Here is a 12,862-nt window from a genome sequence, read left to right as displayed (position 1 = left end):
CTAATGGGAGACTTCCTCCAGAAATAGAATAGGTCTTAAAGCAGGCAGAATGATCCTCATTAAAATAGAACCAGTGGTTATTCTATTTTCCCCCTTGGAATAAAGATTATGTTTTCAATTCTGCCTGCCTGCCTGCCTGCCTGCCTGCCTGCCTGCCTGCCTGCCTGCCTGCCTGCCTGCCTGCCTGCCTGCGACCGTATGAAAAATCAAGCTGAAGGGAGAATGAGGAAGTAAGGTGTTGATTGGTTGTGTCTGTGTGTATTATATTGTATGTTTTTGAGTGAGTGTTCAATGTGAGTTTTATGCAATTATCAGAGGGCTATGAGGAAGTAGTGTTGTTCTTTGACGTCCTGGGACAGGCACACACACATATGCACGCACATACACCCCCCCCCCCACCACCACCACCACATGCACACACACGCACACACACAGATATTATGGGAAGTAGGAGGAAGAACAACCCTGTGTGTGCATGTGTAGATGCTATTTTCTCAGGACAATGTTGCGTGATTCAGATTCCTAATCTGAAACCTCACCTGAACAACACCACCAAGTCTTTGTAACCAGGTACATTGTCAAAATGTTCATATCAGTTCAATCTGTACAGACCAGGGAGCAATATCCTGCAATGAACTTAAACTACCTTGAACTAACTACAGATCTGCACAATAAAACCAAGTTAGAGGGCTATCTGAGGGTAGACTTTCTACATAGACCTTAAATTACATCTATCTCTCATACTCTCTCTCCACTCGCTTAACCTCTCTCTCTGCCTTCCTCCCTTCCTCTCTCTCGCTCTCTTTCTCATCGCACAGTAGGACTAATGGCCTGCATGTTCTCTCTCTAGAATGATGAGTTGAAACTGAAATGTGAAAGACAACAGAATTAGCAGGAGGGAGGCAGCATGTAGATACAGTGTGGTGGTTTTACCCTCACAACACATTACCACGCTCAATTACTGTCTTCATCCCCGACCTTCAGAGGCTCACCCCAGGGCTGGAGGGACGCACCGGGAGGACTCACGGTCTCTTTGTTTCAGAGGAGGGGGGAGAGGGAGGGAAAGGGGGAGGTTGAGGGGAAGGGAGATGGAGGCTTGGGCACTGACCATGTGTTGTAATAATCCCAGGCTTCGTCTGCTGCTGTGAAGGACGTGTGTCACAGACAGGCAGGTTGTTCAAAAGGGCAAGGTGCCCACGGCAAGCAGGCGTATGGAGATGGTTTCCGCTTGTGGCCCCACGTGAATGAGAACTTGATTGAAGTTTCCTGTCATCTTCTCTGACTTTGTCTCTTCCTCTTCATCTCTCATCTTGCTGGAGTGACATTTCCAGTAAAGGCTCTTGTTGGAGAAATATTTAGGATTTGACATGTATCTGTATAAAACACTGGAGGCATGTTGGGGTTGTGTATCAGTTAGGCCTTGGCCTAGATTGTCCATTTTATTTGTACAGTAGAGTATAATCAACTGCTACTAGAAAATCTGTACGAAAAACTCTGCATGTTTTGTTGCTTCATCTTTTACATTTTATATCTTTGAGGTCTTTGGATCGATGGTAGGCCTAATTTGTATTGATTGACTGTCCCACAATACCACCTACTGTAAATACTGTACCTTTTGGTAGTAACAGTTGGAAGGCTTCCTATTCATATAGTACTCAATACCAACACAGCACTAAGAGTTTGTATTTGAGTCTGAGGTATTGTCCACATTCTGGAATCAAGGCCTAAGCTTCCTAAACTAACTGTCCTCTGAGCTCAAAAGGTAAATCATAGTCGCTTCTTTCTGGGCATCGCTCATCCACCGGATTCTTCCTTCTGATTGGCTGCTGCAGGGCAATAATGTCCCTCCCACTTCCCTGTTGGAGAAGAAAGCTGTGTCAAGGTGAGAGACATGACAGTACTATATAGCACTGTAGGCCAAATCCGAACTTGAAATAATTTTGATGCGAAACTTCCCATCCAATCTCTATGTTATTTGGAAAAAACCCAAGGTGATAAAACATATCAAGTCCAATTTGTGAAACTATAAGGGTCATCACCCCACAGGGGATCAATAACTGTTATGCTGGTGAATGAGGACCCAAAAGCGACTTAACGAAAACAGAGTCTTTATTCCAGTATATGACAAAAGTAATAATCCTGGAAAAATCAAGAAGAAAACAAAACAGGAAAAAACTTAAATCCACTCGTAGTAACGAGGACAGACTGGAGACTCGACTATTGACTGCAGATTGCTTCGGGAAGGCACCGACCGTAGCAGACTAAGACACCTGCTCACACGCAGCATCTGAAGGAGACAAAACACGACAGGGCGAGACAAGGACACAGAACAGCGAACATCATACAAGGATCCGACAAGGACAGAAGCGGAAAACAAGGGGAGAAATAGGGACTCTAATCAGAGGGCAAAATAGGGGACAGGTGTGAAAAGAGTAAATGAGTGAGTTAGGAGAATGAGGAACAGCTGGGAGCAGGAACGGAACGATAGAGAGAAGAGAGAGAGGGAGGGGGAGAGAGAGGGATAGAAAAAGGGAACGAACCTAATAAGACCAGCAGGGGGAAACGAACAGAAGGGAATGCACAAGGACAAGACAATATATGACAAAACATGACAATAACTAGTACTTTATCCCAGTGGGGTTGTGCTGACCTGAGGGTAACTTGGTGGTGGTGGTCTCCACTCTCGCCTCTGCTCTGGTAACCAGGGGTCAAACTGGGAAGGAGGCAGTGGGAGAGACAACCCCAGCATGTCCTGATACATGCCCCAGTCTCTCACCTCCTCATACTCATGGCCTATGGCCTCCAGTGGGTCGTGGCGGCCATCTTGAAAAAGAGAGAGGCAAAGAGGTAAGTTAAACAGAGAAATGTCTCTGTCTTTGCTCTTGTGATGTATTATTCATAGGTAGTATTTTCATTTCTCTCACCTTGCCCTTGTGCTCCCTCGGGGTGGGGGTAGAGAGAGGGGCAGTAGTCACTGGTGGGGTAGTAGTAGTGGGAGCTCTCCTGGGAGGACAAAGACCATAGGTGAAAAACAGAGACAGATGCTGTACTGTACGTGGTGACTCTGTAGAGAGATACCTGACAAACAGTATATTTTGTAGCCTAGACTAGATGTATTGTTTTATAACTCAAGGTTAGCTAACATCTCTGAGGAGAATTTGCTTGCATTAGAGCCTATTTTAATAGTCTCTTCCTGACGGTGTTGTTATATTCTACTTAACATTTTTCTGCAGGGTTCAAAGCCTTGTTGGCCTTTCACAATGTGCAATTTCCCCAGGATCGAAGTGTATTTTGAATGCTAATTGTGGGCTATCGATCTCCCTTTCCTACTCTGAGAACAGCCAAAGGTGTTTATTCGTTTATCTCTCCTCTGTTTCCCTCGTTATGCCTGACTCCTCCACTTCCTCTCTTCTGACCGATCTCCCTCTTCCTTAATCCTTCCTTTTCTGTTCACCTCTCCACCTCTGTCTGTTAGCATCCTCCTACCTCTCACCCTCCTGTTCTCTCACTTTATTCTTCTCCTATTCCTCTCTAAGCCCCTCCCTCTGTCTCTTTATTTTGTCAACTTCCTCTTCTCTCCCCTTCATCCACCACTCTACCTTACTGTGTTTTTCACTCTCTCTATTATCTCCCCCTCTGTCATCCCCCTTTCTCCCTTGTTCCTCTCCTTACTCCCTCGTTCCTCTCCTTACTCCCTCTTCTCAGTTGTGCAACTTACTAAGTATCCCCCTTTTTCCCCTGTCTTTCCTCCCCCAGCCTCTCCGCACCTCCTCCCCCCCTCTCCTCTTACCCCAGCATAGCACCCATATACGCTGCTGTCTGGTTCTCACCCGCTGTCGATGAGGAGGGTGCGCTGGGCCGCAGGGTTCACCAGTTCTCTGACCTCATACCTGGTGGAGCCGCTGGCCGTGGACACAGTGAACCTGGAAATGACAGACAGAACAAAGCATTTAACCTCCATTCTTTAAAAAAAAATAGAAAACAAAGTATCACATCCCAACTCCCTGACCACCCACCCACATCCTCCTATCCCAATCTTTTCTTTCTTTATTTTACCATTTTTAAATGAAGACATATCAACGTCATCCAATCAACACCTGTTCCTCTTTGGTTTTTAAACCCCTGACACCCTGAGATGGTTCTAAATGATTGGGTGCCCAAGCACTAAAGACTGAAGTTTATCATCCAACCTCCATCTCATCACCCACCCACAACTCATATGTCACTCTTTCTTAATCCTCAGGGAGAAAATAGCTAGATACAAAGACATGAACACTACAGTACAGTGCACAAGAGCATAGCACTGTCAATGCAATATGGCGTATGGAATTTTAAGTATTTTTGGATGTGACACCTGTATTTGCACTGTTGCTTTGCCCCCCAATTGCAAATTTAGACTGACAGGAGTGTCTGCGTTACTCTTTTGTTGATACACTACATCATACAAACCAGGAGACTTTTGTCCATCACAGGGTCCAGTAGTTTTGCTGTTGTGGGTCCTGGGTGTGGTCTGTCAGTAGGGCAGGGTTTAGGCCTCTGAGAGGGGATTGGACGTATAGTCATTTGTCTGTACCCACTGGACTGGATTGGGTGCTGATTAGCCTGGACAGAGACAGACTAAGACAGAGACAGACTAAGATGATGACTCACCCATTACCTTCACTCTTCTTCCCATCTGAAACACTGCCTTTACTCTCTGGAGAAGAGAGGGAGGGAGGGAGGGGTGTGTTTGGAGGGAAAGAAGGAAGAGAAGAGGACACAGAGAGAGAAATTGCGGGAGAGAGAAAGAAAGAAGTTGCATTAAGATTCAGGCTCAACTCTTTAGTAACTTGGGCAGAGGTTTCTGAGACTGAGATACAGAAGAAAACAGTCACACAACCTTGACCATGGTATTGCCACGGTTACCTGTCAGTTGACAGCCCAGCCAGTTGAGAGCCAGCAGCGGAGCCCCACCAACCACCGCCATGATCACGGTCTGATACAGCAACAACCCTCTCGTGTCTGGTTTACAAGAGAAACAAGAACAGGAATGAGTTGATCCACCATGATGACATCATAAGGAAGCAAGAACCAGGAACAGGTTGTTTGATTGTAAATAATTGTGGTTTGTGTGATTAATAGCTTTTGTGTGATTAAGGGGAAGTAGACAAATGTTTTGTTATTGTAAGGTGATTGTAAAAGTAGAGAAATAGGATTAGTTGATATTAGGGAGTGTGTAGTTTTAAGTAACTGTCTGTTAGGGCTCCGGTCACTGGAAACCATAGGTATTCTCAATGGCCTAAACAGCAACAAGATAAGAGGAAGTTGTGCCAGCAGTGGTTGAGATGATTGAAACTCCTTGGTCATGGTTAGCAGAAGACCATGTCCTTAATCAGGGTGAAAGGCTCAGTGGAAAGTGCTGTGTGATGTGAGTGGAAAACTACTGATATATCATTGTATGGGTGGGGGAGCTTTGCTTGGATATAAGAGAGTGCTGCGCCACTCAAAAGGCACGTATACGGCTGCACCGTTTGACAGGCGCCTATTACAGCTATTGCGTCTTCGGTATTAAACAATTGAACTTCAATTGAGTTTTGACTCTTTTGTGGTAAATATATTTATTGCATATTGAGTCAAACGTATTAAGGGATAATAATAATCCGTATGAAAGCCGGTCTCTCACTTCCTTCATTGATAGAAGACTAAAACAAGGAAAGAGGTAGCATTTATGACCACGGCTGCCAGAACTACAGTACCATTATTCAAAGAGCACACATGATTATTCAAAGAGCCAAATGAAGCTAGCTGCTTTGCAAATAGCCATTTTCCACAGTCCAAACAAAAATGAAATGAAATTACCCTCCCCAAAGGGATCCTCTTCGTGGATTGCTCCTTCCCACTCTGGTTAGAAGAACCATGGAAGACAGGGAAAAAAACATCAATGCTGTTCTAACGCTGCAAGATAAACCTGGGTCAAAGGTCAAATGACATCCTATTCCCCATATAGTGCCAAGATTATTAATGTTCTACCAAATGGGGCATAGAGACATAACATGATCTCAATACCAGCTGGGCAGGAGTCCAAACCATCTAATGTCCGACCATTGTCCCTCTCCTAGCTAAGACCCAGAAGTCATGTTGTGAACTTGCTCTAGACTGACCCTCGCTGGTGATGGTGTGTACTGAGTTGTTGTCTGCGTAGCCGCTCTCTCCCATGGAGTTGAGTGCGTTGACAGAAAAGTTGTATGTAGTGGCGGGGACAGGCCTGTCACAATGAAGATGTTTGCTCCCAACGGTAGCTGTCAATCAACAGCATCTTAGTCAGTACATGGATGGATTCTTACCTGAAAGGAGTGAAATGGAATTGACCCTTGATCCGGACCTGTTCCTAATATGACTATCAAGGATGTGTTGGTTGCTTATGAATGCAAGGAAGAGATCACAATATTTGACACATGATTTTCAGTCAAACTGTAGTCAATGCTCTATCACCTGATATGGAATCTCTGCTCCAATCCCCCATCGAAGCCTGGGATCCATTCTAGAGTTGCAGAGGCATGGGTGAACCTGACCAGGCAGATCTCTGAGAGAGGATCTGGTTGATCTGTGTGTTAGAGAGAGAGATGGAAGCTGAGATAAAGAGAGGGGGGGTAGAAAGAAGGGTAGTTGAAATAGGAGGATAGAAAGGACAAACAAGAGAGAACGACAGAGGAAGAGAGCAGAAGAGAAGGAGAGAGTTCAGCACTAGAATGAGAGAGAGAAGCTGTGCTTGCAGGCGTATAGGCAGCTCTGTTTGCAGAGTAAATCATTTCCATTATCAGTTCCGCTCATAAGATACGAGGTTAGAGGTTAGAGGGGTCAGTCTTATTTGGATCTGTCTTTTTTAATCCAAACCGCGGCAGCGAGGCGGGCAGGGATAGAATACAGCCTTCTTTCCTTTCCCGGCCTTCTGATGATAAGGAAGCATAAAACATTTATTATCGCTGCGTCAGATTAATTATGAATATTCAAGGCAGTAAAAAAAAAATGGAGGGAGAGAAAAAAAGCAGCAGCGGATATTGGATTGTAATTTCACGCTTTTTATGGTAAACATTAAATGTGTTCAATGGAGGCCAGGGGGCTCGCTGGGAGCAGGGGCAGTGTTGACATCGCCATCATAGGAATACGCTTGCTAGAGAGCTAGAGGGCGACTCAGCCTTTGCGCGTGGAGAGAGGAAAGCGCATTATTGCAGCGTTATCTGACAGAGAAGAGAATTAGAGCTATAGGCAGGGGAAGAAGGAGAGATATATCAATATACATGACATAGCTAAAGGGTGTCTGACACTGAGGACTTGCTCTTCCTACTGTCGAGAGAGACTGAATATTTTCTCTATAAGCTGGAGGGTCCTACCACACTGATAAAATCGTGGACAAGGCAGCGCATACACAAACGCCCAACAGTATTATATGAGAGGACATAGCTAAATTAGGACCAATGGGACTCTAGCAGTTGGCTATAAAGTACTTGTTTTACATCATAGCAACATCCCTGGGCCCAGATGTCTGACCTAACCTCTGACCTTTTACCCATTCACACATACACACACACTCTTACACACACGCACGCACACAGACTGGTGCTGAGCAGTTGTGTCACGTTCTGACCTTTATTCCTTTGTTTTGTCTTTATTTAGTATGGTCAGGGTGTGAGTTGAGGTGGGCAGTCTATGTTAGTTTTTCTATATTTTCTATTTCTATGTTTGGCCTGATATGGTTCTCAGTCAGAGGCAGCTGTCTATCGTTGTCCCTGATTGAGAATCATATTTAGGTAGCCTGTTTTGCTTTGTGTTTTGTGGATGTGTCACGTTCTGACCTTTATTTCCTTTGTTTTGTATTTATTTAGTATGGTCAGGGCGTGAGTTGGGTGGGCAGTCTATGTTTGTTTTTCTAGGTTTTTGGTATTTCTATGTTTCGGCCTAGTATGGTTCTTAATCAGAGGCAGGTGTCATTAGTTGTCTCTGATTGAGAATCATACTTAGGTAGCCTGGGTTTCACTGTGTGTTTGTGGGTGATTGTTCCTGTCTCTGTGTTTTGCACCAGATAGGGCTGTTTTGGGTTTTCACGGTTCTTGTTTTTGTTAGTTTGTTCATGTGAAGTGATTTATTAAAACATGAATCAAAACAACCATGGTGCGCTTTGGTCCGTCTCTCCGTCAATGAAGAAATCCCTGACAATATTTGCCAATCAATTTAACATCAGTATATTTTGGATCTGTCCCAACCCCCTACTGTGAAACACCCCTGCCCAATTCAGTGTCCATAAATTGGGCCACGTCATGCTGGAGGTTCTCCATTGCATGCTGCCTGTCTTCTACCTTAACTTTGAGCGAGACAGAGGCAGGGAGGGTGCAGTCATCATGGCCCACTTTCCCTCCTTCCATCCCTCCTTCAGTCAGTCACTATATCCTGGATACAACAGCACTATGACTCCATCAATATACTGTAGTGTAATCCCTTTCCACCTGACGGTGTGCTCTTCTCTTCCTGTGGGTACCATCTACTTATAACAGTAGTGGCATTAGTGTCCCAATGCCCCCGTCTGTGTTCATACACACAGCACACTGATGGAATCACCAGAGACACTTACGGCCTTCTCACATACCACATTCATTTTAACCAGTGTTTGCACCAGATAGGATTGTTTAGGTTTACACACATTTATTGTTTTGTTAGTTATTTCATGTCTAGTTCCTTTATTAAAAACATGAATAACCACCACGCTGCATTTTGGTCCGCTTCTCCTTCACCACAGGAAAACCCTTACAGAATCACCCACCACAACAGGACCAAGCGGCGTGGTAACGGGCAACAGCAACAGCGGCGCAAAGAGGAATGGACATGGGATGATGTGTTAGATGGCCAGGGTTGCTACACATGGGAGGAGATCCTGGCGGGGAAAGATCGCCTTCCATGGGAACAGGTGGAGGCAGCAAGGAGAGCAGAGGCAGCCGGAGAGAGGAACCGGCGATATGAGGGAACACGGCTGGCAAGGAAGCCCGAGAGGCACCCCCAAACATTTCTTGGAGGGGGGCACACAGGAGGTGTGGCGAAGCCATGTAGGAGACCTGAGCCAACTTCCTGTGCTTACCAGAGGGTGAGAGAGACCGGGCAGGCACTGTGTTATGCGGTGGAGCGCACGGTGTCCCCAGTGCGGGTGCATAGCCCGGTGCGGTACATTCCAGCTCTGCGTATCGGCCGGGCTAGTGTGGGCATCAAGCCAAGTGCCATGAAGCCGGCTCTACGCATCTGATCTCCAGTGCGTCTCCCCGGGCCGGTGTACATTCACTAGCCTTACGCATGGTGTCCCCGGTTCGACAGCACAGCCCAGGCTATTCCACCTCGCCACACTGGCCTGGCTATGGAGAGCATTCCACCAGGTAAGGTTGGGAGCTCAAGAGCTCCAGTGTACCTGCACGGTCCGGTCTATCCGGTGCCACCTGCAAGCACCAGCCCTCCGGTGGCAGCCCCCCACACTAGGCTGTCTCTCCGTCTTCTCCCGACAGGTGCTCCTGTATGTCCAGCGCTGCCAGAGCCTTCCTCCTGCCCAGCATTGTCAGAGTCTCCCGTCTGTCCTGAGCCGCCAGAGTCTCCCATCTGTCCTGAGCCGCCAGAGTCTCCCGTCTGTCCTGAGCCGCCAGAGTCTCCCATCTGTCCTGAGCCGCCAGAGTCTCCCGTCTGTCCTGAGCCGCCAGAGTCTCCCGTCTGTCCTGACCCGCCAGAGCCGCCAGTCTGTCCTGAGCCTCCAGAGCCGCCAGTCAGCCAATATGGCTATAGGGCAGGCAGGAGAAGCCCAGGAGAAGTGGAGCTGCGGGATGCCCTCTCCCTGGCACACCACCTCTGCTGTTCTGGTGCTATCCCCTCTGCTCACCACCTTATTCCACTGAGTCCCCTTCTGGAGCTCCGGCTTAACTACACAGGAAAGGACAAACACACAGCCAGAGATGTTCATATTGTACATGTACAAACAGAAATGGATAGACAGAAACATTAAATACATGCAAATGCATACGGATGTGCATAGAAATAGTTAACGGTGCCACACAAACAAAGACACCCACAACGCTTTTCCACTCCGTTGCACCCATGATGTATTCAGACGACATGATTGATAGATCTTGGTAGAGCTCGTTAGACCCACAATGCACCACCAGCTGGACTGTCATGCTGGCAGGGGGCGCTATGTTGTTGTTGGCAGTGCACTGGTAGCGACCGGCGTTGACCCGAGTCGCCCCTTGGATGGTCAGCTGCCCAGTGGCCTCATCCTGGATCTGCTCCCCCATCTCATCCATCTCCCCCTCGCCCTGAGGAAGACAGAGAGAGGGGTAATTGAGAGGAAGACAGGAGGACAGCATGCATACCTTCGTACACCCCCACCTCCTCCTGTGCAAGATCAGTACAGGTACTCCAGAGGGAGCGGAGAAAGAGAAAGAGAGAGAAAAAGAGTAAAACAGAGAAAAAAGAGAGCATTAAATACAGGATAGAGAGTGTACGTTGATAAATGTGCCCTTTAGTCGACTCTCCGTAATGAAAGACATTTTTCTGGATTTGGGCCGAGTGTGGAGCCGGGAGCCGGGAGAGGTGGGGCGGAAGGATAGTTAGAGCCGGTGAAATATGGCACGTCTCTGCATTTAAGAGGGGGAGTGATAAATGGCAAGAAATGGTCAAATAAAAGAAAGGAGGCCAGATAAAGGGAAATCAAATCAGGAGAAAGGAGAGGTGAGATGAGATGGGGATATGGGGGTTCTCACCAGCCATTTCCAGGAAAACATGTCAGTGTTGATGATGGGCTTGGCATCTGCTACACAAAACAGGTCTGCTGTCTCCCCCACGTGCACATACACTGGATCCTTCTCCATATTCACACTAGGGGCATCTGGGGAGTAGACATTTAGAAAGTAGGACGAGAGAAACAATATGAAAGTAAAATTATACTTTGGAACTTAGGGAACAATCAGTCACTCACCACCCACCAACTCCCAACTCTCTCTACAAATATACTAATTATATTGTATTTTATTCCGTTCTAATCTATTCCATTATATTGTATTATATTCCACTCTATTCTATTCTATTCTATTCTATTCTATGCATCACTGATCCTACAGACACCCTATACATACTGTAACTAATTACCTTTCTGACCACTTTACATTAAATATTTGTCACGTTCTGACCTTTATTTCCTTTGTTTTGTATTTATTTAGTATGGTCAGGGCGTGAGTTCGGTGGGCAGTCTATGTTTGTTTTTCTAGGTTTTGGGTATTTCTATGTTTCGGCCTAGTATGGTTCTCAATCAGAGGCAGGTGTCATTAGTTGTCTCTGATTGAGAATCATACTTAGGTAGCCTGGGTTTCACTGTGTGTTTGTGGGTGATTGTTCCTGTCTCTGTGTTTTGCACCAGATAGGGCTGTTTTGGGTTTTCACGGTTCTTGTTTTTGTTAGTTTGTTCATGTGAAGTGATTTATTAAAACATGAATCAAAACAACCACGGTGCGCTTTGGTCCGTCTCTCCGTCAATGAAGAAATCCCTGACAATATTTGCCAATCAATTTAACATCAGTATATTTTGGATCTGTCCCAACCCCCTACTGTGAAACACCCCTGCCCAATTCAGTGTCCATAAATTGGGCCACGTCATGCTGGAGGTTCTCCATTGCATGCTGCCTGTCTTCTACCTTAACTTTGAGCGAGACAGAGGCAGGGAGGGTGCAGTCATCATGGCCCACTTTCCCTCCTTCCATCCCTCCTTCAGTCAGTCACTATGTTCTGGATACAGCAGCACTATGACTCCATCAACATACTGTAGTGTAATCCCTTTCCACCTGACGGTGTGCTCTTCTCTTCCTGTGGGTACCATCTACTTATAACAGTAGTGGCATTAGTGTCCCAATGCCCCCGTCTGTGTTCATACACACAGCACACTGATGGAATCACCAGAGACACTTACGGCCTTCTCACATACCACATTCATTTTAACCAGGAACAACATTGTTAAGTGGGCTACAGCGGCACCCATAAAAGCTATTACAATCCTCTATACATTATGGAAACCTCCAACTGTCAGGTTCCATCGGATCAGGACAGCGCTGTGCTGTCTATCCATTAGGCTCGTTCTGCACTGTAGGTTTTACTGGAACATTCAGACCTGCTATTATTACATCATTAAGAGTGGAGGCAGTGGGATGGAGATGTGTTCAGTCCCTGAGCTAATGCCTAGACTTGAGCTCAGTGGGCTAACACAGTGTTGAGGTGAGTAGACAAACCAGATTCAGAGGAACGGCTGTGATGTATTCAGAAAAATAGCGACCCACATTTACATCATTTGTACGGAATGTTTCCATCAGACTAGCGATCACTAACCTCAATTTGGATGAAGATTTCTACTTCAACGATTCGTAGGCGCAGGACATAGTGCTCACGCTGGACCGGGCCCTAATCCACGAGACATGGAAAAGAAGCAAGGCTGATGTGCGGGTACCCTGAGGAAACTACATCTACGAGTACAACAAACGCCTCTATCCTCCGTTCTATTGGCGAATGTACAATTACTGGAGAATAAACTGGATAAGCTCCGTTTGAGACTGCCCTATCAATGGGACCTGAAGAACTGTAATATCCTATGTTTCTCTGAGTTGTGGCTGAACAAGGACATGGATAATATACACTGAGTGTAGAGAACCTCTTAGGGATCGCTTAAGAGCAAATCCCGCTCGAATTCCATTAGCGGGATTGATTTGACGACAACCATTGAAATTGCAGCGCACCAAATTCAAACTACAGAAATATCAATATTCATCATTCACGAAAATATAAGTGTAATACATCAAAATAAAGCTTAACGTCT

At 46.2% G+C, this 12,862-nt stretch overlaps 1 pseudogene; it reads right to left on the bottom strand.

Moving 5' to 3' along the window:
• Positions 1–8,536: 8,536 nt before the first annotated feature.
• LOC124005989 overlaps positions 8,537–12,862 on the bottom strand; it is a 43,188-nt pseudogene continuing 38,862 nt past the window's right edge.

The sequence above is a fragment of the Oncorhynchus gorbuscha genome, linkage group LG19 (assembly GCF_021184085.1).
Source record: "Oncorhynchus gorbuscha isolate QuinsamMale2020 ecotype Even-year linkage group LG19, OgorEven_v1.0, whole genome shotgun sequence".
NCBI lineage: Eukaryota > Metazoa > Chordata > Actinopteri > Salmoniformes > Salmonidae > Oncorhynchus > Oncorhynchus gorbuscha.
The sequence above is the reverse complement of the archived record's forward strand: the minus strand, read 5'-3'. Positions and strand labels throughout refer to the sequence as shown.